This window comes from Chlorocebus sabaeus, chromosome 4, assembly GCF_047675955.1.
Source record: "Chlorocebus sabaeus isolate Y175 chromosome 4, mChlSab1.0.hap1, whole genome shotgun sequence".
Lineage (NCBI taxonomy): Eukaryota > Metazoa > Chordata > Mammalia > Primates > Cercopithecidae > Chlorocebus > Chlorocebus sabaeus.
Genome location: NC_132907.1, coordinates 76,985,352 through 77,008,809, shown reverse-complemented (window position 1 = coordinate 77,008,809; position 23,458 = coordinate 76,985,352). Strand labels below are relative to the sequence as shown.

The 23,458-nt window shown below is 42.7% G+C and overlaps 1 pseudogene; it reads left to right on the top strand.

Moving 5' to 3' along the window:
* Positions 1-5,676: 5,676 nt before the first annotated feature.
* On the top strand, positions 5,677-12,535 carry LOC103215041 (small ribosomal subunit protein mS38 pseudogene; annotated as a pseudogene).
* Positions 12,536-23,458: the final 10,923 nt, after the last annotated feature.

Genomic DNA, 23,458 nt, shown 5'->3' with positions numbered 1-23,458 from the left:
CATTGGGAGTGGCTTCATTTAAACTGGGAGTTTGATTTTAGGGAGACATTCTGGGCAGTTGTGCTATCTACCTAGTTTGATTTGTACTTTCTTATAAACTTGGTCTTCCAGGAAACATTTGCATCTGGCAGGGGTCTGTAATTCTCAGTGGGCCAGATTTGGTCTTGGTTGATTTTTTTGAGGCCACCATCTTGTTGGTTGGTTATTTATACCTGCCCAACCATCTCACTGCCCAACCAGTGAGTTCAGGTTCACTCACTCAAAGTCCTTCTGACATTAGAAAGAATCACAATTCTTCCTGTAGATTTCCCCCATCATCTGATTCTCTAAAGCAGGCACAAATTCACACTTAGGAGAGATTTCACACCACCTGTAAGCCTCTCTCAAATGCAAGAGGAGGCCACCAAGTATTGCTGTTGAATCAGACACAGCTTTGTTGTGTTGAGCCTAAAGATACTTTTAACTTGAATTTTGCTTTTTTTTTTTTTTTGTTTTTTGTTTTGAGACAGAACTTCCCTCTGTTGCCCAGGCTGGAATACAGTGGTGCAATCTTGGCTCACTGCAGCCTCCACTTCCCGGGTTCAAGCGATTCTCCTGTCTCGGCTTCCTGAGTAGCTGGGACTAAAGGCACGTGGCACCATGCCTGGCTAATTTTTGCATTTTAGTAGAGACAGGATTTCACCAGTTGGTCAGGCTGGTCTCGAACTCCTGACCTCAGGTGATCCACTTGCACCGGCCTCCCAAAGTGCTGGGATTACAGGTGTGAGCCACCGCACCTGACCTCCTTTTTTGTCTTAGATAATGACTCCATGTTGTTCCTTGAGATGGTTTTGGGTTTACAGGAAGAGTTAAAAGAGAGTCTTGTGTGGTCTTTGAGGACTCAGGAAGATCAGGGTCCTGGGGCAATAGTTTCTTGACAGGTTAGATGCCTGAAAACCAGCAGGGCCCAGAAAGGAGCATACCCCCAGGGAACCAGCAACTCAAACGCAGAAACTGGTAACCCATGTGAGCACCCCGTCAACAGGCAAGGTCAGAAATCAGAGATCTTTATGATTTGTGAGGCAGAACAGCCAACTACATGTGCATTTGATGTAAATACTCAGTACATTCAACTTTTCCCCAGTGTAGTTCTGCCTTCAGGCTTCTCCCCAGTCCTCCAGGGCTTCTCTTGAACATGTGGGCTGCCCATTGCTGCCTGCACCATTCCTCATTCCAGCTGTGTTTGTCATAACAGGTTTGCCAAGTATAAAATAATTTTTGTCTGGGCACGTGGCTCACGCCTGTAATCCCGGTTCTTTGGGAGGCTGAGACGGACGGATCACCTGACATCACGAGTTCGAGACCAGCCTGGGCAACAAGGCGAAATCCCGTCTCTATTAAAAATACAAAATTAGCTGTTTGTGGTGGCACGCACCTGTAATCCCAGCTACTCAGGAGGCTGAGGCAGGAGAATCGCTTGAACCCAGGAGGCGGAGGTTGTAGTGAGGCGAGATTGCACCACTGCACTCTAGCCTGGGCAACAGAGCAAGAGACTCTGTCTAAAAAAATAAAAAAAATAATTAAAAAAAAAATTTCGTCTTTTTGAGATGAGAGGGCTGCTGGAGGGTAGAGATAGGGATTAGTGGCTTACCTTCATTTAATAACTATATTTAAAGGGAACTAATGAGAACTATGATGGAGAGTTTTCTGCGATAGAAATAAATGTAATTTTCAAAAGTTCTTGATCATTACTGAGTACACTGAAGAGGCAAATGGACTGGCGTATAGCTGAGAGTATTTACTTAATATGTATACAAATCACCTGCAGCTCTTGTTAAATGCAGCTTTTGTAGGTTTGGATTAAGCTTTGCTTCTAAAAAAGCTCCCAAGGGACATTCATGCTGCTGGTCCTTGATCCACACATTGAGTAGTAAGGTTTTAGGGGACTTCAAATTATTATTATTATTCTATGTAATTGGAAGTTATTTGTTTCTTAAAATATATGTCATAGGTATGTATCTAATTTCTTCCAGCCTGGTAATTAAAAATTATTTCTAGGGCTGGGCGTGGTGGCTCACGCTTGTAATCCCAGCACTTTGAGAGGCCGAGGCAGGTGGATCACTACAGCCAGGAGTTCAAGACCAGCCTGGCCAACACAGTGAAACATAGTTTCTACCAAAAAATACAAAAGTAAGCTGGGTGTCGTGATGCACGCCTGTAGCTCCAGCTAGTCAGGAGGCTGAGGCAGGAAAATCACTTGAACCTGGGAGCTGGAGGTTGCAGTGAGCCGAGATCATGCCACTGCACTCCAGCCTGGGCAACAGAGTGAGATCCTGTCTCAAAAAAAAACACAAAAAATTATATATATATATATTTCTAGGCTTTATACTTTGCTGTGTATATTTGAATAATGGTAGGCTTAAGTGGTGAAATGTTGAATGGATATTACTTGGCCTCCAAAAATAAAGCTAAATGACAGCTTTTGTATCTTTAGGTGCTTTTAGAGTTGTTTTCTTTTTCCCAAAGAATGGTTGATAATTCCCTCTGTCTCCCTCTATTCACATAGGACTGAAATAGAAATAGGCTTAAATTAAGGCTACACAACTTTGATTTGCTCATAAGGAAGAACTTACAGAATGCTGGGGTATGTGCGAATCTTCATCACTTTGAAAAGAGTTATCTTTTCAAAGAGAAGAAATTCTAATGTAATCCCTGCCCCTGAAGAATAACCTAGATTCAGAGCAGAACTCACTGATTTAGATATAGAATGTTGGATCACTGGACCTTACAAGGATATGGCTCCATGTAAGAATGGGAAGATGGCACTGTCACTGTCCATAGCATAGACAGCCCCTGCCCAGTTCTCATCCTGTGAATCCTGCTCTATCTGCCTCTGGGAACACTTTGTTTTCACATAAAGATTCATCTTTGCCCCCAGGATAGAGGACCATTCTTGATCTCAGAGAGTTTGAGGACCTAGGAAGCCCTAGCTCAACACTGAAGTTAATAATGGCATGGTGGGCTGGGTACGGTGGCTCACGCCTGTAATCCCAGCACTTTGGGAGATCGAGGTGGGCAGTTTGCTTAAGCTCAAAGTTTGAGACCGGCCTGGCCAACATGGCAAAACCCCATCTCTACAAAAAATACACTAGGCATGGTGGTGTATGCCTGTAGTACCAGTTACTCAGGAGGCTGAGGCAGGATAATCTCTTGAACCTTGGAGGCCACCAAACTCGGGTATTTTTTGTATTTTTAGTAGAGACGGGGTTTTGCCATGTTGGTCAGGCTGGTCTTGAACTCCTGACCTGAAGTTATCCTCCTGCCTCGGCCTCCCAAAGTGTTGTGATTACAGGCATGAGCCACTGCGCCTGGCCTATGCTGCTGTTTTCTAATGTCCTTTCTATGGATTTATGGCTGTACATAAACATGTCTCAGTTTAAATCTGACTTAAAACCTTTCTTGGGCCGGGCGTGGTGGCTCATGCCTGTAATTCCAGCACTTAGGGAGGCCCAGGCGAGTGGATCACCTGAGGTCAGGAGTTCGAGGCTAGCCTGGCCAACATGGCAAAACCCTGTCTCTACTAAAAATACAAAAATTAGCTGGGCATAGTGGCAGGTGCCTGTAATCCCAGCTACGCAGGAGGCTGAGGCAGGAGAATTGCTTGAACTGGGAGGTAGAGGTTGCAGTGAGCTGAGATTGCACCATTGCATGCCAGCCTGGGCGACAAGAGCAAAACTCCATCTCAAAAAACAAACAAACAAACAAAACACCAAAACAAAAACAAAAACAAAAACCCTTTCTTGTTCTTGACTGGGTAGCCATTTTATTGAAAAGTAATTTTTCTCTTCCCTGATTTACTTCAAGGGGGAAAGCCATGAGTTCTGGGCATAAATATGCCCAGTATGCACTCAGCAAGCAGCTGAGAACGTGAGTGTGATGGCAGGTATGCCTTCTGACTTAATAATCCTTTGATGTTTCCATACTAATGCCTAACTCACTTCTGCATTCATATCTGTGTTCAAGATGGCTTATGCTTCCAGAATAAGATGCTACCAAATCCCTGTCTTGAGGAATGCTTTTGGTCTTCATACATTACATTCACTATTCTCAAAGGCAAAAGTCATAATTCAGAAAAAACGGCTACTGTTTGTGTTGGAAATATGGGCTGGAGTTCCGTGCCTTGTTTGTCTAGTTAATCAGACCTCTGAGAGGGTAACATTCCTACGGAAGTACTAATATGGTTTGGGAGGGGTTATTACTGGTAGCTAATGGGTTCAGATAAGGGCATGGCTGATACGTCCACATTTATTAGAGATAGAAAGTGTAAAGAGAAATTGGTTGGAGACATTGCTGATTCAGACACACACACTTTAGATTAAGTTTATATGAGGACAAACAAATGACAATGAGTGGAAAGCATATGTACGTTTGCATGTGTGTGGATGTGCATGTAAGTATTAATAGGTAGAAAGCAAATGAACATACTGGAGATGTAGACAATTAACATGAGATGGCAGCAATCCTGTCAAAGAACTGATAGCGCAGGACAGGAAGACATTTGCAGCTGCTGTCACTCTCTTCCCTCCCTTTCTGAGGGCCCAGTCTAAGAGGTCTAAAAAGTGCCACCTCTTAGAAGTCAGTCGTGACTCTGCCTGCATCCCTAGATTGCCTCCATCGCTAGCTCTGATTCGCCTTCATACTCCCTCACTAGGGGTGGGGTGTGGAGATTTCAGGTGCCTGCCGGAGCCAGGTAGGGCAGTCTAAGAAGTATTGCCATGCTAAGGGGAGTTTGGACAAGAACCAGTTTACATTTTTTCCATAAAAAAAAGAGTAGAAGAAAGAATGGAAATAGGATTGAATCTTCTAAGTTGTTTTTATTACAAATTCGCCTAGCCCTTAAAGAAAATGTATTTGTTATCTTGAATTATTCATAAATTGGGGAAGCATCTTTCATAAGTAGATATTTGGAGTTAAAATTGTAAACACTTATGAACTGAAGCATTTTGGTAGCCATAGCCATGCACATTTCCAATAGTAAAAATTTGCTTTTTAGGCCGGGCGTGGTGGCTCATGCCTGTAATCCTAGTACTCTGGGAGGCCGAGGCTGGTCAATCACTTGAGATCAGGAGTTTGAGACTAGCCTGGCCAACATGGTGAAACCCAATCTTTACAAAAAATATCAAAATTAGCTGGGCGTGGTGGCACATGGCAGTAGTCCTAGCTACTTGGGAGGCTGAGGCAGGAGAATCGCTAGAGCCTGGGAGGTGGAGGTTGCAGTGAGCTGAGATCACACCACTGCGCTCCAGCCTGGGTGACGAGTGAAACTCCGTCTCAAAAAAAAAAAAAAAAAAAAAATGCTTTTTGTTTTCAAAAATACAAAAAACATATATATTTTTATGACCAGTGCTACAGGGTAAGTATAGTTTTTGAAGACCAAAGAGCACCCTTCATGGATACACTGGGTACCATGTAGTTTCCTTCTTATCTGGGAATGGAGGTTGGGGATGGAGACTAGGTTGATGGAAACTCATGAGATGTGAACCCAGGAACAAGTCAAAGAAAACAAGGTGCAACCAGCAAAGAAAATCCCTGCCATGGAGCCTAGGTGCTGCTCTCCAGGAGTTCCCAGACCCTCCTTTGAGAAATGCCTGTAAGTAAGGGAGTGGTTGAGAAAGACAGCGAGCTTATCGCACGGTAATGGTTGTCATGGAGAGAGGAGACAGGACGGAGTCTGAGTCCATCAAGCACAGGCGAGAGGTGCCACAGGTCTCAGGAACTCTTGAAAACATCCTTGTGCGGAGGTGCACAGTAAAATATCTGACATGCATAAAAATGACCAAATCACAAAGAGAAGCTTAAATTATGCTCAAGGTCACTCACAGGTCAATGTCTTTTCATTTCACCCACCAGACACTCATTGTTCTCCTTGGTCATGCTGCTATGAGTACCTTCTTCCTCTTCCTTTGATCATCCTTGAGTTCCCAGATACCGGGGCAAAGCCCCGAGCAATCTTTGACATTAAGCAGAACCTTCTGGTGCTGCATCAAATGGTAACATCACGGTGCTATGCACAGTGTATACATGCACAGAACTCTCAGCCGTGACTGCCTTCATCCCCAGATCACCTCCATCGCTAGCTCTGATTCGCCCTCACACTCCCTTACTAGGGGTGGGGTGGAGATTTCCGGTGCCTGCCAGAGCCAGGTAGGGCTGTGTGGGGACTGGGGCAAAGTGCTCTGGGCCAGCTGCGGCTCCCTTCCCATTCTGCCTGCTGTAAGTGAATGGAGGACTGTAGTCTCCAGACCTTCTACCTAAAAGAAGTCCCCAATTTGAATTTTTATGTGAAATTTCTAATTTTTTTTTTTTTTAATTTTGAGACGTCGCCCAGGCTGGAGTGTGGTGATAGGATCCCGGTTCACTGCAACCTCCGCCTCCCCGGTTAAAGCAATTCTCCTGTCTCAGGCTCCTGAGTAGCTGGAATAACAGGCACCCACCACCATGCCTGGCTGATTTTTTGGATTTTTAGTAGAGGGGGAGTTTCACCATGTTGGCCAGGATGGTCTCGAACTCCTGACCTCAAGGGATCTACCTGGCTCCACCTTCCAAAGTGGTGGGATTACAGGTATGAGCCACCGCCCCAGGCCTGAAACTTATACATTTTTATACGTATGTTAATGTAATACTTAAAAATATGTGGGTCAAATGTGACACTCTGTAGGACCAATCTAGCCCATAGGTTTGAGTCTGCCATATCAGCCTTATCTGTCTTTAAAATTCATCCCATCTCTGAGTCTCTCCCATCCCTGAACTGTGTCCAATCAAGAATGTATTAAGGACAAAGACGTGTATTAAGACATAACTTCAAGCTCAATTACAATAATAATATTATATAATCACATATCATATATAATAGAACAGTAATATAATCTATAATGTGATAATATACCATAATAATAGAACCCTGGACAGCAATGTATTTCTCAAAAGGATTATATAGTCTTCAGTTATAAATGACATATTAGGGGAAAGAAAGTTTATACATAATTTATTTTTAAAAAGTTGAATTCATAATGAACAAAATAAAGCTCTAGTTAGTATTCTTCAGGGGTTGAAAATCTCTTTAAACTGTTCAGATGTAGCTGGGAGCACATTTAGGATGGAAGAAAGATAATTCTGATCAAGTAAAATGTAACTACTATCGTGTGCACAGCAAACATGCATTTTAATCAAACCATGGAAATAGGAAAGTCAGAACGGATTCTATTAATCATGAGGATTATATTAATCACGAGAAATATTTTACAGGCAATTTTGTTTGGTCTATCAAGTTTCTTTTTCAAAGAGAGTTATTTATTTATTTTTAAAAATTGTATATATTTATGATGTACAACATGATTTAATACGTCAACAGTTTCTATTGGTAAAAATGAATGCATGAGTCTCATAGGAAGTCCTTTGTGAAGTTCCTGGCTCCGAAAAACCCTGGAAGAGTCCCATAGTCACCCTGGCTACTAATAACTTCCTTTTATTCCCTTTGATGTATACCTCAAGAACCCCAAATTTACCCTTGGGTAGCCTCAAATTCTCAGGTTGAGATTGTTTTGGGATCCTTTAACAGCTTTGAGTGGGCATTGTGGCATGAGCTTTATGCCAATCTAGTCTAACTGTACAGACTGGGGGAGGGTGGAGGAACTCAAAATACCTTATTCCTAGATGTCAACCCCAGGCTACCCTGATGACTGTCCCCACCTTGAGTCACTGCGTGGCATCTGGGTGTGCCATCCCAGGAGGTCCTTGCTCACTGCTGTCACACTCTCTTGACTTGTCCTTGGATCCCTCTCAGCTTTGGGTCATCACTTCTTCACCAGCCTTGCAACTCTGGGTATTTCAAATGATTCACCATAGGCCTGAGGCAAATTTGCCATGCTCTTAGTGGAGCAGCCAGTTGTCAGCTTGAGCCACAGGCTTGAGGTCGCCATTGGTACTGCCACTTAAAAACTGAGATCCACACTTCTGCTCTGGCCCCACGGTTTCTGCGTAGACTTGTGTACACTTGCTCTTCTCTGCTGCATCTCAAAACCCTGAATTGTTTCTCTGTAGTGGGGCTGAGAAGTCCTCTTTTCTTATCATTATCCTACGGCACCTACCTGGAGTAAATTACTCCATGTAGAAGTTCTATGTGGAAGGCCTCTCATTCAGGAGACAGAGTCCAGACTTGCAGAGAGCTGCTCCAAAAGCAATACTGAGTGATTTTCACAGCCTTGTAGCTTGGCTGGGTGGGAGGGTGGAGCAGAGCAGCTGCTGCCGATTCTAGTTCAGCTTACAGGAGGCAATCCTCCTGTTCTCCCCTGGGAACTTTGGGTGAATACTGTGCAGGCTGTTATGCATCATGCTTATTTTACACTTAACAGTGTATCTTGAAGATCGTGCCATATGAGGGCACGTCAAACTGTCTCATATTTTTAGAGACTACGTATTATAATTTATTTAGCCATTTCCTTATTGAGAAATGTTCAAACTTTTGATCGCAGACACTGCTACATCAAATGTCCCTGCATACAGGCTATTTCACCCGTGTGCCAATAAATCTTTCTCAGAAACTTTCAATTGACACAATTAAGTAAAACGAAGAAAGAAAGATGCTGTAGTATTCATAGCAGAAAGGCTATGGGACCAGGAATCAGAAGACCTGGGTTCAAGTCTCAGCTCTACTAATTTGTGAGATTTGGACAAAACAACTTGTCTGAAGCTCAATTTCCTCATAAGTAAAATGGAAATCAAATCTCTTGCTTTGCTTTACTTACGAGGGTTTTATCACCGTTAGATCTCCAAACACAACTCCCTCGCTCCCTCCTTTCTTTCTCACCCAGTGTTCTTTCTACTATTCCACAACTTTAGGAAAATTTAATTTTTTATCTTCCAGAAACTACTCAGTAGCATACCCCAAAGGAGCTCTGCTCCCTTTCTGGGATCTCTGGTGTGGGATGGGCCCGTGTGCTGTCTCTGTAGCTCTTACCCATTTTCAGTAGGCCCAGAGGGACTAGACTGCCTTGAGATGGGTCTAATATGCTCACCTGAGAATGGTTGAAGGGGTGAGTTGGTGTCTGAAAACATTTCAGCAGGCAGCATTCTTTGCTCCAGAAATTCTAGCAGATCCTCTCGCACTTGAAAGAAATGTGATTATTTCAAAGGCAATTGTTGGAATTCCAATGAGGAACTTTCATACCATTGAAAAACTAATAGAGGACATAATGACTCTGAATGTGTATGTCATGGGGACAGGACTCGGGAAAGACTTTCACTATTTCTAAATTGGGGTGGCCCAAATCTCCCTGGTCCTCTCCGTTTCACTTACACTGGGTGGGAAAGAGTGACTTCAACTAAGGATTCGAAAGGAATGAAGCCTCCTTCGTGCAAAACTGTCAGTCGGGAGGTCATTACGTGTCTTTTTTCTTTTTTTGAGACGGAATCTTGCTCGGTCACCCAGGCTGGAGTGGTGGTGCAATCTTGGCTCACTGCAACCTTCGCCTCCCAGGTTCAAGCAATTCTCCTGCCTCAGCCTCCAGAGTAGCTGGGACTACATGTGTGCACCACTACACCTGGCTAATTTTTATATTTTTAGTAGAGACGGGGTTTTACCATGTTGGCCAGGCTGGTTTCAAACTCCTGACCTCAAGTGATCTGTCTCCGTCGGCCTCCCAAAGTGCTGGGATTACAGGCGTGAGCCACGACATCCCGCCTGGTAATTATCTTTCATAGTAGAGCCCTCATCCCACTTTATTTATTTCATGATTAACTCCTTAAAGATTTGACTTAACAATGACAGAACAGTTTTACAAATTATTATGGAACTAGGTACTCTACTAGCTAGTACAGTTATATAAATGGATAAGATGTATAGTAGTTCCCCTTAATCAATAGGGGGATATATTCCAAGACCCCGGTGGGTGCCTGAAACCACGGATAGTACCAAACCCTATGTATACTATGTTTTTTCAATCTGATAACTGAGCTAAGTGAGGAACCACTGGGTAGCATAGACAGCTTGAAAACATAGGACAAAGGGATGAGTCATGTCTCTCTTGGGACAGAGTGGAATGGCATGAGATTTTACATTACTCAGAACGGTGTGTGTGAAAATTCCAGCATAAAGATAGAAACATAACTGGAATTTTCACGCATACCATTCTGAGTGTAATTTTGTTCCACTGCGTGGAAGTTTGTTTCACACACACCATTCTCAGTGGAATTATTATTTATGTCTGGAATTTTCCATGTAATATTTTTGGATTGTTGTTGACTGTGAGTAACAAGTAGCAGAAAGTAAAAATATGGATAAGGGGGTACTACCGTAGTTTCTTCCTGGAAACAACTTGTTCAGTGGAGAAGAAAGACAGACAGACAGACAATTTGTTGTTGTTTTTTTTCCCCAGAACAAATCCACTCAATACTCACAATACATTAAAATACTCCTGGTAGTCTGGGCAATACTGGTAACTACTTGTTCCTAGAGTTTTCAAGTTCCAGAAAGGGGAATATATCAAACCTCGTTACTTAGCAGCTAACATGAATCGTGCAACTGATCATTTCCATATTCATTCAGCATCAGACTATGAATTACTAGGCACCAGAGATACAAATCCTTGCCCTTAAACACCTTCTAATGGCAAGCTGGAAATTGTAGCATCACAGGCTCGTGTGAAAGACTGCATGCTTGTCTGTATGATACAGTGTCCTGTGTCAAGTTCAACAAGGCTGCAAAGTTAGGAAATATTTTCTTGTAAAGAAATGTTGCTTATAATGGTATTTGTTTTGTTTAAAGTTTGACCTAAGCTGTGACGATAACTCAGTTGGGTCACTCAGCTTTGAGATAACAAAGATCTCTTGTTGCTGTGTTTATCTTTTACCATTCAGGAAAATTTTCTAAAAGGTTTCATCTGTCTGGAAAATGATGCATTGAGAAGGTAGAGCTATACAGTGAGTAAAAACAGAGTTTGAATTAGTTTTTGACAAGTGGAGGAGCCCTAATTATACATACATGAATAAGGATCTTGTTTATTATAAAGAGGAATGTTTTGTTTGTTTAAGGAAGACAACATGTCTTTCTTAAAACTGACACTGCAGCGAGAGTATTAGATTGGCATTTGGTAGGAACAAGAAGTAGCAGAGTTAATTCAGTTGTCACAATTCTCTCTCACCAACATAATTAATATTGTAATAAATGAAAGACCCCTTCGTAGAATTTTTTAAAAAGGTATGGTTAACGGTAGAAACCTAACATCAACATCAACCTTAGTTGTGACTAAGTAGTGACTTATAACCATTTTGACTCAATTGACAATAATAACATAAATAAATACAGGCTACATTTTGCAACCTTTGTTGAGGTACACAGTATCAGGAAAAAAAACCTCCATGTAACGAGGAAGTAGAATGAAGCCTGGGGTTTGGGCTCTTGGAAGTCACAAAAGAAGTCACAGCAAGATTAGGAATATCTCAAGATCTCCTAAACTCCAGCTCAGTGCATCTCCCACATCCACATACTTCGTATGATTTGAGCAGCTATTTGGCTCTAGATAGAAATGGAATTTTTATTGTCACAATTCATTTAAACGGTGTTGACTTTGGGTGGCGAACAAGCTGGGATCAGACCAGCTTGATAGTGCTTCAGGCAATGATGTCAGCAGTTGCGTGTTAAACAAATAAATTAGAGATTCCTTTAATGCCAAGTTATGCAATCAGAAAGACAACAATCTCCTTCCATTTGCTTTTTACAACGTTTGTGTAACTTCAGGGCAAAACCCAGAGCAAGTCCACTGGCAAACCTGGGGAGCGGGGACTAGTGATTATTTTCTAACATGGCAGATAAATGAGACAAATGCTCCGACCTACCACCTACCGTAAGTCCCTGAGCCTGGCAGTGGAATGCTCCCCTGAGACCAGGGCCGCCACCCACAGACCACACTCCTGGTGCGCCTGACTTCCCAGCTGTTCAGGGCTGTTTCCTGGGCAGGCTGCAGTCGGCCCTGGCCTGTCTCTGGAGTGCCGAGCAGCCTCGCCTGCAGGCCCCATGGAAGCACACAGCCAACTGGCTCAGGTAGGGCTGCCTCACTCCCTGGCAAGGGAACCCAGCTGGAGCTCGAGGAGATGCTGGTCCCCAGGAAGATGTCCATCAGTCTCCGGGAGAGCTGGCTTACAGCCCGATGCCTCCTGCCCAGACTGGATGCCCGGACCCCAGGGACTGCGGCTCCAGCCCAATTCTATGAGTGTCTCCCTAGCCAGATGGGGGAAGGGGCCAAGCAGGAGGATGAGAAGGCCTGGGATGCACCTCAGATGCAGCACAAAAACGTGTTGAAAACCCGCCAGCGGAAGACGAACCACCACACGCACCGGAAGTGGGGAGGCCGCTGTTCCTGCGGCGGAAGGTCCCGGAAGGACCCCTGAAACGGAAGCCGATCAAGCTCAAGAGAGACCCGAGGCGCATCTGCGAGAAGGCGGGTCTGAAGGAAACCCCTGGAGGCTGGCAGACTCCAAGATCTACCTGAGGGGCAGGTGAGTCTGGTGCCTCCCTTCCTGCCCCGTTGCTGCTGGTGATCCATGGTAATAAGTGCTCAGAGGACTCAGCTGTTAAAGAAAGAAAGAAAAAAAAAAAAAAAAAAAAAAAAGAGAGAGAGAGAGAGAGAGAGAGACAAACGCTGAGAAAAACGTCCAGCCTATTTCGTCAACCACCAGGGAGTGTGTGAGGTGAACAGTTGGTTGTAGGGCGAAGGCTGTACGAATCTTCATTCAAGGGACCAGTCCCCACTGACACCTGCCTCCAGATTGCAACAATTCTCTATGGAGTGTGCATTCACGTGTATGCTATTTAGCGCTGTGTTAACTGTTATTGTTGGTAATAACAACTATCGTCTATTGAGGAGCTCTTTTTTTTAACTTGTATTTTAGGTTTGGGGGTACAAGTGATATTCCATAGGTAAACAGGTGTCACAGGGTTTGTTGTACAGATTATTTCATCACCCAAGTATTAAGCCCAGTACCCAGAAGTTATCTTTTCTGCTGCTCTTGCTCCTCCCACCCTTCACACTCAAGTAGACCCCAGTGTCTGTTGTTTCCTTCTTTGTGTTCATAAGTTCTTATCATTTAGCTCCTACTTATAAGTGAGAACATGCGGTATTTGGTTTTCTGTTGCTGCATTAGTTTGCTAAGGATAATTACCTCCAGCTCCATCCATGTTTCCACAAAAGACATGATCTCATTTTTTTTTAATGGCTACATAGTATTCCATGGTGTATATGTACCACATTTTCTTTATCCAGTCTATCATTGATGGGCATTTAGGTTGACTCCACGTCTTTGCTATTGTGAATAGTCCTGCAATGAACATTCGCGTGCATGTGCCTTTATAGTAGAGTGATTTATATTCCTCTGGGTATGTACCCAGTAATAGGATTCCTGGGTCGAATGACAGTTCTGCTTTTGGCTCTTTGAGGAATCGCCATACTGCTTATGTACCAGGCACTCATTTAGGGGCTTAAATATATTTGATTCTTCACTGCTGTGGGGTCATCTAAAACCCCCTTTTAAAATTTCGAATATGACTTATAAACAGATCCAGAAATGGATTAAGGAGGGGGAGCAAAAAGAATAAACTTGAAAACAGGTACTCAGATAAATAGCTGTACGTGACTTTTCATAGGAGCATTGAAAACAGGTACTCAGATAAATACCTGTGCATGACTTTTCACAGGAGCATTATTCACAATAGCCAAAACGTGAAAACAGTCTAATGTTCATCAGTGGATGAATTGATAAGCAAACTTTGGTATATCTGTGCAACTGAATATTATTTAGTAGTAAATAAAAGAAGTACTGATACATGCTACAACATGGGTGAACTTGGAAAACATCATTCTGAGTGAAAAAAATGCAACACAAAAGGTCTCATATTGCATGCTTTTCTTTATTGCCAGTGGGTACTTGGTTTTCTTTTGGGGCAATGAAAATATTTTAGAACTAGAGAGGGGGGTAGTTGAATGACATTGTGAATTTACCAAATGCCACTGAATTGCACACTTTAAAACTAATTGTATGTTATATGAATTTTACCTAAATAATAGTAACAGGCCGGGCGTGGTGGCTCATGCCTTTAATCCCAGCACTTTAGGAGGTGGAGGTGGGTGAGTCATGAGGTCAGGAGTTAGAGACCAGCCTGGCCAACATGGTGAAACTTTTAGTCTCTACTAAAAATACAAAAAATTAGCTGGGCGTAGTGGTCAGCACCTGCAATCCCAGCTACTCGAAAGGCTGAGGCAGGAGAATCGCTTGAACCCAGGAGGCGGAGGTTGCAGTGAGCTGAGATCGTGCCACTGCACTCCAGCCCGGATGACAGAGTGAGACTCCATCTCAAACAAACAAACAAAAAACAAAACAAAAAGAAAGAATAAACCTAGAATAAAAGTCTCTCTCTCTCTCTCTCTTTCTGTCTCTATTTCTCTTTCTCTCTTTCTTTTCTTGACAGGGTCTCACTCTGTCCTCCAGGCTAGAGTGTAGTGGTGCAATCTGGTCTCACTGTAGCCTCAGCCTTCTGGGCGCAAGTGATCTTCCCACAACAGCCTCTCTAGTAGCTGGCACTACAGGCTAATTTTTGGTTGGTTGTTTTGTAGAGACAGGGTTTTGCTATGTTGCCTAGGCTGGTCTGAAACTCCTGGGCTCAAGTGATCCTCCCACTTTGGCTTCCAAAACTGCTGGGATTACAGACATGAGCCACTGCACCTAACCCAGAAATTTTATTATTTTTATTCACTGCTGTGCCTTAAACAATGCCCTACACAGGGCAAGGGTGCGGTGCATATTTGGTGAATCAATGTATGGATGAACATCAGTATTGAGTCTTAGTTTTTTTTCAACATCAGGCATCATGGGTACTATATTAGCCAGGGTTCTCTAGGGAAACAGAACATATAAATATAAAGAGATTTGTTATAAGGTATTGGCTCATGTGACTATGGGGGCTGAGAAGACCTAAGGTCTGCTGTCTGCAAGCCGGAGGCCGAGGAAAGCCAGAGGTGTAGTTCAAAGGCCTGAGGACCAGAAGCACTGCAAGCAGATCAGTGTCCCAGCTCAATCAGGAAGGAAGAGAGGGAGTCCAATCTTCCTCCACCCTTTGATTCTGTTCAGGTCATTAGTGGACTGGATGAGGCCCACCACATTGGGGAGGATTATCTGCTTTACTCAGCTGACCAATTTAAATGGTAATCTCTTCAGGAAACGTCCTCACAGATGCGCCAGAAATAATATTCAGTCAGCTATCTGGGCATCCCATGGCCAAATCAAATTGACTCATAAAATTAACCATCACAGATACCATAAAGGCATAGAATTTTCTAAAGAAAAGGAGTTTTTTTTTTTTTTCCAATGGAGTCTCGTTTTGTTGCCCAAGCTGGAGTGCAATGGCATGATCTCGGCTCACTGCACCCCTCCACCTCCTGGGTTCAAGCCTAAGCTTCCCAAGTAGCTGGGATTACAGGCACCTGCCACCACATCCAGCTAATTTTTGTATTTTTAGTAGAAATGGGGTTTCACCAGGTTGGCCAGCCTGGTCTCGAATTCCTGACCTCAGGTGATTCACCCACCTCAGCCTCCCAAAGTGTTGGGATTACAGGTGTGAGCCACTGTGCCCAGCCAGGAGGTACTTTTTAATCTTTTACTGCCAACTGGAAATGGATGATGCCATTTAGATAGTTTTGGAAGGAAACTAAAGACAATCTGGTTGGCAAGATGAGACAGGTAAACAAAAAGATGAGAGTGCAGGAGAATAATATGATGTTATAGTGCAAGAAAAAAACCATCTGGGAATCATTAGATTTCCTTTCTTATTCTGACTGTTTTACTCAGGAGAGGATTTCCATCTCTGTGGGCCTCAATTTTCTCATTGGTAAATTTAGAAGGTGAGACCAGATGGTTTCTCTGACCCATTCTAAACTTTACTTATTATGCACATTTGTTTGGCAAAGGGCAAGAACTCTGTGCATTTAAATAAATAGAAAATCCTCCTAGGTCGGGTTAGTTAACTCTTCCTCCACCCTGATCATGTGACAGGTCAAAAGAAGAAGAAAGCTGAGAAAATCTCTTCTAAGCGTGAAATTCTGTTGCTTAGTATAATTTTGTGAAATGTGGACGAGAGTGAGTCCTAAGATATATCCCAAGCTTTTTGAGAAAACAATTCTTATTTAGGAAAGTGGTGAGTACGTGAAATTTGACTTATTGTTTTAAACTTTTTTCTTTTTTTTTTTTTTTGAGACAGAGTCTCACTCTGTCACCCAGGTTGGAGTGCAGTGGCGTGATCTCGGCTCACTGCAACCTCCGTCTCCTGGGTTCAAGTGGCTCTCCTGCCTTAGCCTCCCAAATAGCTGGGATTATAGGCATATGCTACCACACCCAGCTAAGTTTTGTGTTTTTAGTAGAGACAAGGTTTCACCATGTTGGCCAGGCTGGTCTCAAACTCCTGACCTCAAATTATCCGCGCATCTCGGCCTTCCAAATTTCTAGGATTATAGGCATGAGCCACTGCGCCCAGCCTGATGTAAACTTTTGAAGAAACTTAATGCTGTATTTAAAAAAAAATTCTAAAGGCGAATAGGATTGTAAGTGCATCGTTAAGCCTACACATCAGTGAAAGGTCTAATTGCAATGATTTCTCCAATTGGAGTTCTAAAGAATGATTTGTTTCTAAAGGTGAGTAAGGCATTTGCAAACTCCACATAAGCACAAACACAGAATTGAAGTCTAAGCAAGAACTCTGCTTCTCTTTGCCTGGGGTGTTTGAAATGAAACAACAGCAACATCATACTAACAAAGATCAAAGTTCAGCTGGCTTCTTAAAGAAGCTAGTGGAATTCAAGACACTTGACATGTTTGCTGAAGTCTTTGGAATGTGATGGTAGGATTTAGCAGGTCTGTTTGTTTGCAGTGTTAGTATAGGAGCCGAAAAGGGAGCTATAATAGAGAAAAGCAAAACATAATAATCTTCAAAGAAAAAAATCTACTGGGGCAGCACTATGAAGACACTTATGAAAGGCAGAATAAAAATCTATTTAATGATTTTCCCTCTGAGCACTATGAAAAAGAAATAACCTTGCCAAAGTAAAATAATTTAAATTCAATTCAACAAACATTTATTGAGTGTATACTGCAGGACACATACTATTTTTCAGTGAAAACAAAAATGGGGTTGGCTTTTTAAAAAAGTGTAAAAGTTACTGTATAAATGTGACCAATATATGAGTAATTTCTCCCTCTTAGTTTTTTCTCCTTTTGGGGAATATTTCTGCTTTATTCTCATAGAGAATGTAATTTTCTCTCCACTTCCTGTATTCTTTTGAAATGCGCATGATTATTTTTCTCCATACTTACTTTTTCTTGTGTTAATATTTAAAATTATGTATATTCTTTATATATAAAAATACGATTTACAATTATATATATATCTGTATTATTCTTTTCCCTCTCTCCTTGGTACTAATATTTACTTCCTACTTCCTCCCACCCCAACCTAGAGGAACTGTGGGTGAATATTGGATAAGTGTTCTTCGCTTGGATCAAATAAGCAGAATGAGAGTGAGAAATGGATTATAATCTTTGCAACTATTGTTCTGTTGTGCCAATTAAATTCTCTAGGCCTCATTTTTTTTTTCTATAGAATATACAGGGAGTAAAATGTGAAAAGGGAACCTTCTAGATTCATTACTGGAATCCTTGGTTGAGTTTGTAATTCAGAGATGTCAGGAAGAATGATAGCATATGACACAGATGGCTGAGTGGTGGTAGTCTATTAAGCGGGCCCTATATTAGCATATATGGAATGTTTATTCAGTTGCTGGGTGGACATGCAAGATGTAGCTGCTGAGGCTGAGTTTGCGCCTGTAATCCCAGCACTCTGGAAGGCCGAGGTGGGCAGATCACCTGAGGTCAGGAATTTGACAAGCCTGGTCAACATGGCAAAACCTGGTCTCTACTAAAAATACAAAAATTAGCCGGGAGTGGTGGCATGTGCCTATATTCCCGCTGCTTGGGAGGCTGAGGCATGAGAATCACTTGAACCCAGGAGGAGGAGGTTGCAGTGAGCTGAGATCGCCTGGGCAACAGAGCAACAGAGACTGATAGGGTTTGGCTCTGTGTCCCCACCCAAATCTCATCTTGTAGCTCCCCTGTGTTGTGGGAGGGACCCAGTGGGAGACGATTGAATCATGGGGGCCGGTCCTTCCCATGCTGTTCTTGTGATAGTCAATGGGTCTCACGAGATCTGATGGTTTTAAAAATCAGAGTTTCAGCCGGTCGCAGGGGCTCATGCCTGTAATCCCAGCACTTTGGGAGGTCGAGGCAGGTGGATTACCTGAGGTCAGGAGTTTGAGACCAGCCTCTAACATGGTGAAACCCTGTTTCTACTAAAAATACAAAAAAGTAGCCGGGCGTGGTGGCACACACCTGTAATCCCAGTTACTTGGGAGGCTGAGACAGGAGAATTGCTTGAACCTGGGAGGTGGTTGCAGTGAGCCGAGATCACGCCATTGCACTCCAACTTGGGCAAAAAGAGCAAAACTTCATCTGAAAAACAAAGAAAACAAAACAACAGACCTCCTTCTTTTGTAAATTGCCCACTCTCGGGGATGTCTTATTTTTTTTTGGGACAGAGCCTGACTCTGTTGCCAGGCTGGAGTGCAGTGGTGCGATCTTGGCTCACTGCAACCTCCACCTCCTGGGTTCAAGCGATTCTCCTGCCTCAGCCTCCCAAGTAGCTGAGACTACAGGTGCCCACCACACCCAGCTAATTTTTGTATTTTTAGTAGAAAGGGGGTTTCATCATGTTGGCCAGGATGGTCTCGATCTCTTGACCTTGTGATCTGCCTACCTTGGCCTCCCAAAGTGTTGGGATTACAGGCGTGAGCCGCCACCACGCCTGACTCTCAGGTATGTCTTTATCAGCAGTGTGAAAAGGGACTAATACAGATATCCTGCCTCCAAAAAAAAAAAAAAAAAAAAAAAAAAAAAAAAAAAAAAAAAAGATATAACTGCTAAATTGTAAAAGGGATCTTGAATTAATAATAAGTCTGAGATAGCTTAAGATAAAATATTTAACTGGGAAGTATTTTTATATCTTATCAAGTAATAAGGCATTAAGGATGCCTGCCTGCTAGGCTGAATATTCCCTAAAAATCAACTGATGATTTGGATTAATCCAGAAGACCCCGGCACATCTATTGGGAGATTGTCAGAGAGGATGCCTACCACTAGCGATTGAATTGGAGATCAAATTACACTTGTAAGGACAGGATTAGTATTCTGTATTTTATCATCGATGTGACTTCTGAAATGGAACTGTCGCAAACACATTGAAACAGCCTAGAATAGGAGAGAGGGTCACCTGGATGACACCAAACACAAATCAAGACCACTTAGAATTTAAGAAACTGGAAGAAAAAAAAAAAACCCGCAACAAAAACCCCCACACGTAACATCCTTAATTGAGGTCATGTTTGTTCTAATCATGCTCACTTGAGAAGCTTGTAAATGAAAAGACAAGAGACTTCCTACTAAACAGCTGTTGTGGCTGAATTGAGGAGCTAAGTGGTGACAAGCAACACTCAATTGCCATGAGAGCAATACACAGATAGGGGTAAAATAGCCAGAATTAGGGTGTTTCCTTAGGAAGGGTGTCAGATTACCTCTGAGTAAAACCAATTCCCAGGAGAACTTTAAATCTGTTTATGTGGAAAACCTGGTGACTTAAGTAGTCTATACCTACCAGCGCCAGCTCTTCTAGTAGATGAAGTGTCTTTGACTAAAAGTTTTACTCATTATTTACCTAAAGAAGTCTTACCCAGATGGAGGAAAAGTTAATTTACTTCACCTAGATTTTTACTACTCTGACATTGATGATGGGTGCCCCATCTGAAGATGCATTTGGCTAAATGCTCATGTGTGTCTGTGCAAAAGGCACTATAAATAGGGTTTTTCATGTTTCTGTGCCAAAGAGAATCAACTATGAAGGAAGAGCTATTTATTTATGTTTATACAAGGCAAGCTGTTTTTAATGAAATCTCTCTTGGGGATCATGAAACAGCTGTACATGGCCCAAACAAATGATTATTGCTGACTTACCCTGGCCAATGTGGGCCCTTCTTTTTTTTTTTTTTCCTCTGTCGTCCAGGTTGGAGTGCAATGGCACAATCTTGGCTCCCTGCAACCTCCACCTCCTGAGTTTAAGTGATTCTCCTGCCTCAGCCTCCTGAGTAGCTGGACTACAGGCATGCACCACCATACCTGACTAATTTTTGTATTTTCAGTAGAGCCGGCATTTCACCGTGTTGGCCAGGCTCGTCTCGAACTCCTGGCCTCAAGCGATCCGGCCACGTCGGCCTCCCAAAGTGCTGAAATTACAGGCATGAGTCACCACACCCGGCCGTGGGCACTTCTTTCCTCCCTTCTCCATCTTGTTGCTTTGTCTCTAAACCATAGTTCTCCATTTGTGTTCTTCGTAGCATGAGTATCACCCGGGAACTTGTAAGAAATGCATATGGATAGGCTCATCCCAGACCTGTGGGATCAGGAACTCTGGGGTGGGGCCTAAGGATTTGTGTTTGCTCTCATCCTGTCCATGACGGATGCATGCTGAAGTCTGAGAATCGATGCTCTAAATCAGGGGTCTGCAAACTATGGCTATGGGCCAAGTCAGCTTCTTGACTGATATGGTACAGTTGGTGAGCAAGAAATTATTTTTATATTTTTAAACGTTAGAAAAAGGGGAATAGTATTTCATGACATATGAAAATTATATAAAATTTATGTTTTAGTGTTTGTCCATCAATACCGTTTCATTGGAACATGATTGCACCCATTCTCTTATAGCTTTGCACTACAACAGCAAAATGGGGTTGTTGCAACAGACACCATATGGCCCAAAGGCCTAAAATGCTTATTATCTGCCCCTTTACAGAAAGAGTTTGCTGACGCAGCTCAAAATCCTTTGTTCCTTCATCCTCCTCCTCTATCTGCACGCCCACCACTCCCCACACCCATTCCCATCTGAGGTCAGGACTCAGTCTGTGTCATTCATTGTCACTGATAGTCTCCTATCTTCTTGGAACTCAGGGTCAAAGAGATTGCTGACCTTCACTTTAGCATCATGTGCAGGGAAGCAAAGCAGCCTCGATTTTCATATGCAAACTGGATTTACTGGTGTCTGTCCAGAGGGAACATTACCCCGTGTAGTTTGCATTCACATTTTTTTGTTTCAGGGTTTAGGACATATATTTTCTTAGCATTTGATTATGGATCTGTTTTTAGAGGAACGTGCTGTGGGGCAAAGACCGGCCTGCTACTGTTTGTTCTGTCTAGAATGCTTTGGCATGCACACGGTAGATTGTTGCAAATTGTTGAAATGAATATTTGTGGTTTAGGAACTCGTTAGTTGTCATTCTAGATGAGGTTATGTGTCTGTCAACTTCGGGTTCTCACTTCCTGAAAAAGATCCTCTCCTAATGTTTCATGAATTAAAGGCTCATAGGCACACTGCAAACTGAAGCAAGAAGTATGAATGCAATTGTACTGCCTGTGGCAAGACAAGATACTTCTGCCCTGCAACCATCAGCTTCTTTCTGGGACAGCATGCTTATTTGCTTACTGCTAGCATAATAACCACGGAAACTGTGATCTGTGTTAAAATTAATCTTTTAAATCACTTAATAATGGGCTGCAGGAGCAGCCAATTGTACATGGACTACTTAAGTGAACTACTTTTAACATGAAGAGGAATATTTCATTTTGATTTTAATTTCACATTAATTTAATTATGTGAGTGTCTGAGAATGACACAATTTCACTTATTTTTCCCTGGGGAGATGTCAATGAATTCTCAATTTCCTTCCAAGGAGCCAGTCTTAGAATATTTGTGTGGTCTGTTGCATTGCTTTTCTGTTCCGTTCTAATAGGGCCAGCTGGGCTTTGACTCCATGTAGCCGAGTGGGGGTGGAGGAGGGGGAACTGAGTGTGTGTGTTTGTGTGTGTGCACAAACGTGTGTCTTATAAGGAGGGAAGGACTGGCTTGAGTTCTGGATTCAGCAATAAAGGGTGTAGAAGAAACAGCACTATGGAAATTTCAAATGGCAACGAATACAAGCGGAGGTCTACATTTCAACAAAAATCACGGTTGATTATTAGTAAAAATTTTGTCGTAGACAACCCAGTTCTCTCTACAGAGAACAACTTTCTGAATGTGCGCAGTGAGGGGCAGGAAGTTGTTTTTCTTCCTTGTTGCCTTGTTGCCTGGGCAGAGAAGAAGTAGTATCAGGTGAAGAGACGGCGGGAAGGCGTGAGTAGTTTGGGAGGAGAAAAGACGGCAATACTGTGAAAAAGGTCTTTGTTATGTTTATACCAATGACCTTTTTTTCTTGCAACTTTTTAACGAAAATTTTAAAGATACACAAAGTTGAAAGAATAGTCTCATGAATACCTGTATATGCACCCAACTGGATTTAACAAATTCTTAACATTTTCTTACTTTTGCTTTATCCACCCATCAACGTATCCATCTGTCCATCCATCCCTTGTCCATCTGGTATGTCTCTCTATCTCTTCATCCATCCCATTCCATCCATCCAAACTAGGGAGACTGAACAGTGCCCTGACTGAGAACCGGAAGAATGGCTTCTGCTCTTGATCTTCAGAGCAGAAGGATTTTTTTTTTGACCCACAAAAAGGGGGTTCCATAAAGGAAGTGAAAGATGAAGGTTACTTTTGTGTTGTGATCTTTATAATAGATTCAGTGGGAAGCTACATGTCTGGCAATGACGATTACTGAGATGAAGGAAGGCAAGGGCTTTCATTTGGCTGAATGACCATTACCATGAACTAACCTGAATATTCGTTGGTGTTAGAAAGCAGGTAGATAATTTTATCTTAAATTGTTGAATTTTATTACCAGGTAATATAGAAAATATTAGCCGCCTTTTTTTTTTTTTTGGCGGGGCAGTTGTGGACAAGGTCTCACTCTGTTGTCCAGGCTGGAATATAGTGCAGTGATCTTGCTCCCTGCAGCCTCTGCCTCCTGGGTTCAGGCAATTATGCCTTAGCCTCCAGAGTCGCTGGGATCACAGGCATGCACCACCACATCAGGCTAATTTAGTAGAGACCGGGTTTCACCATGTTGGCCAGGCTGGTCTTGAACTCCTGACCTCAAGTAATCTGCCTACCTTGGCCTCCCAAAGTGCTGGGATTAGAGGCGTGAGTCACTGCGCCCGGCCAGAAAATAATATCTTTTTTTTTATGTTTGTTTTCTCAGTTTGGTTTACTAGTACAATCCAAACCTCAGGGTTTTTATGTATTCAGGTAAGAAAATGGAATATTAAGACAGATTTCCAAGTACACTTTCCCCAGAGTGATTCCATAGTGACAACAGGAATACATGAATGGAAAATTTGCTTAA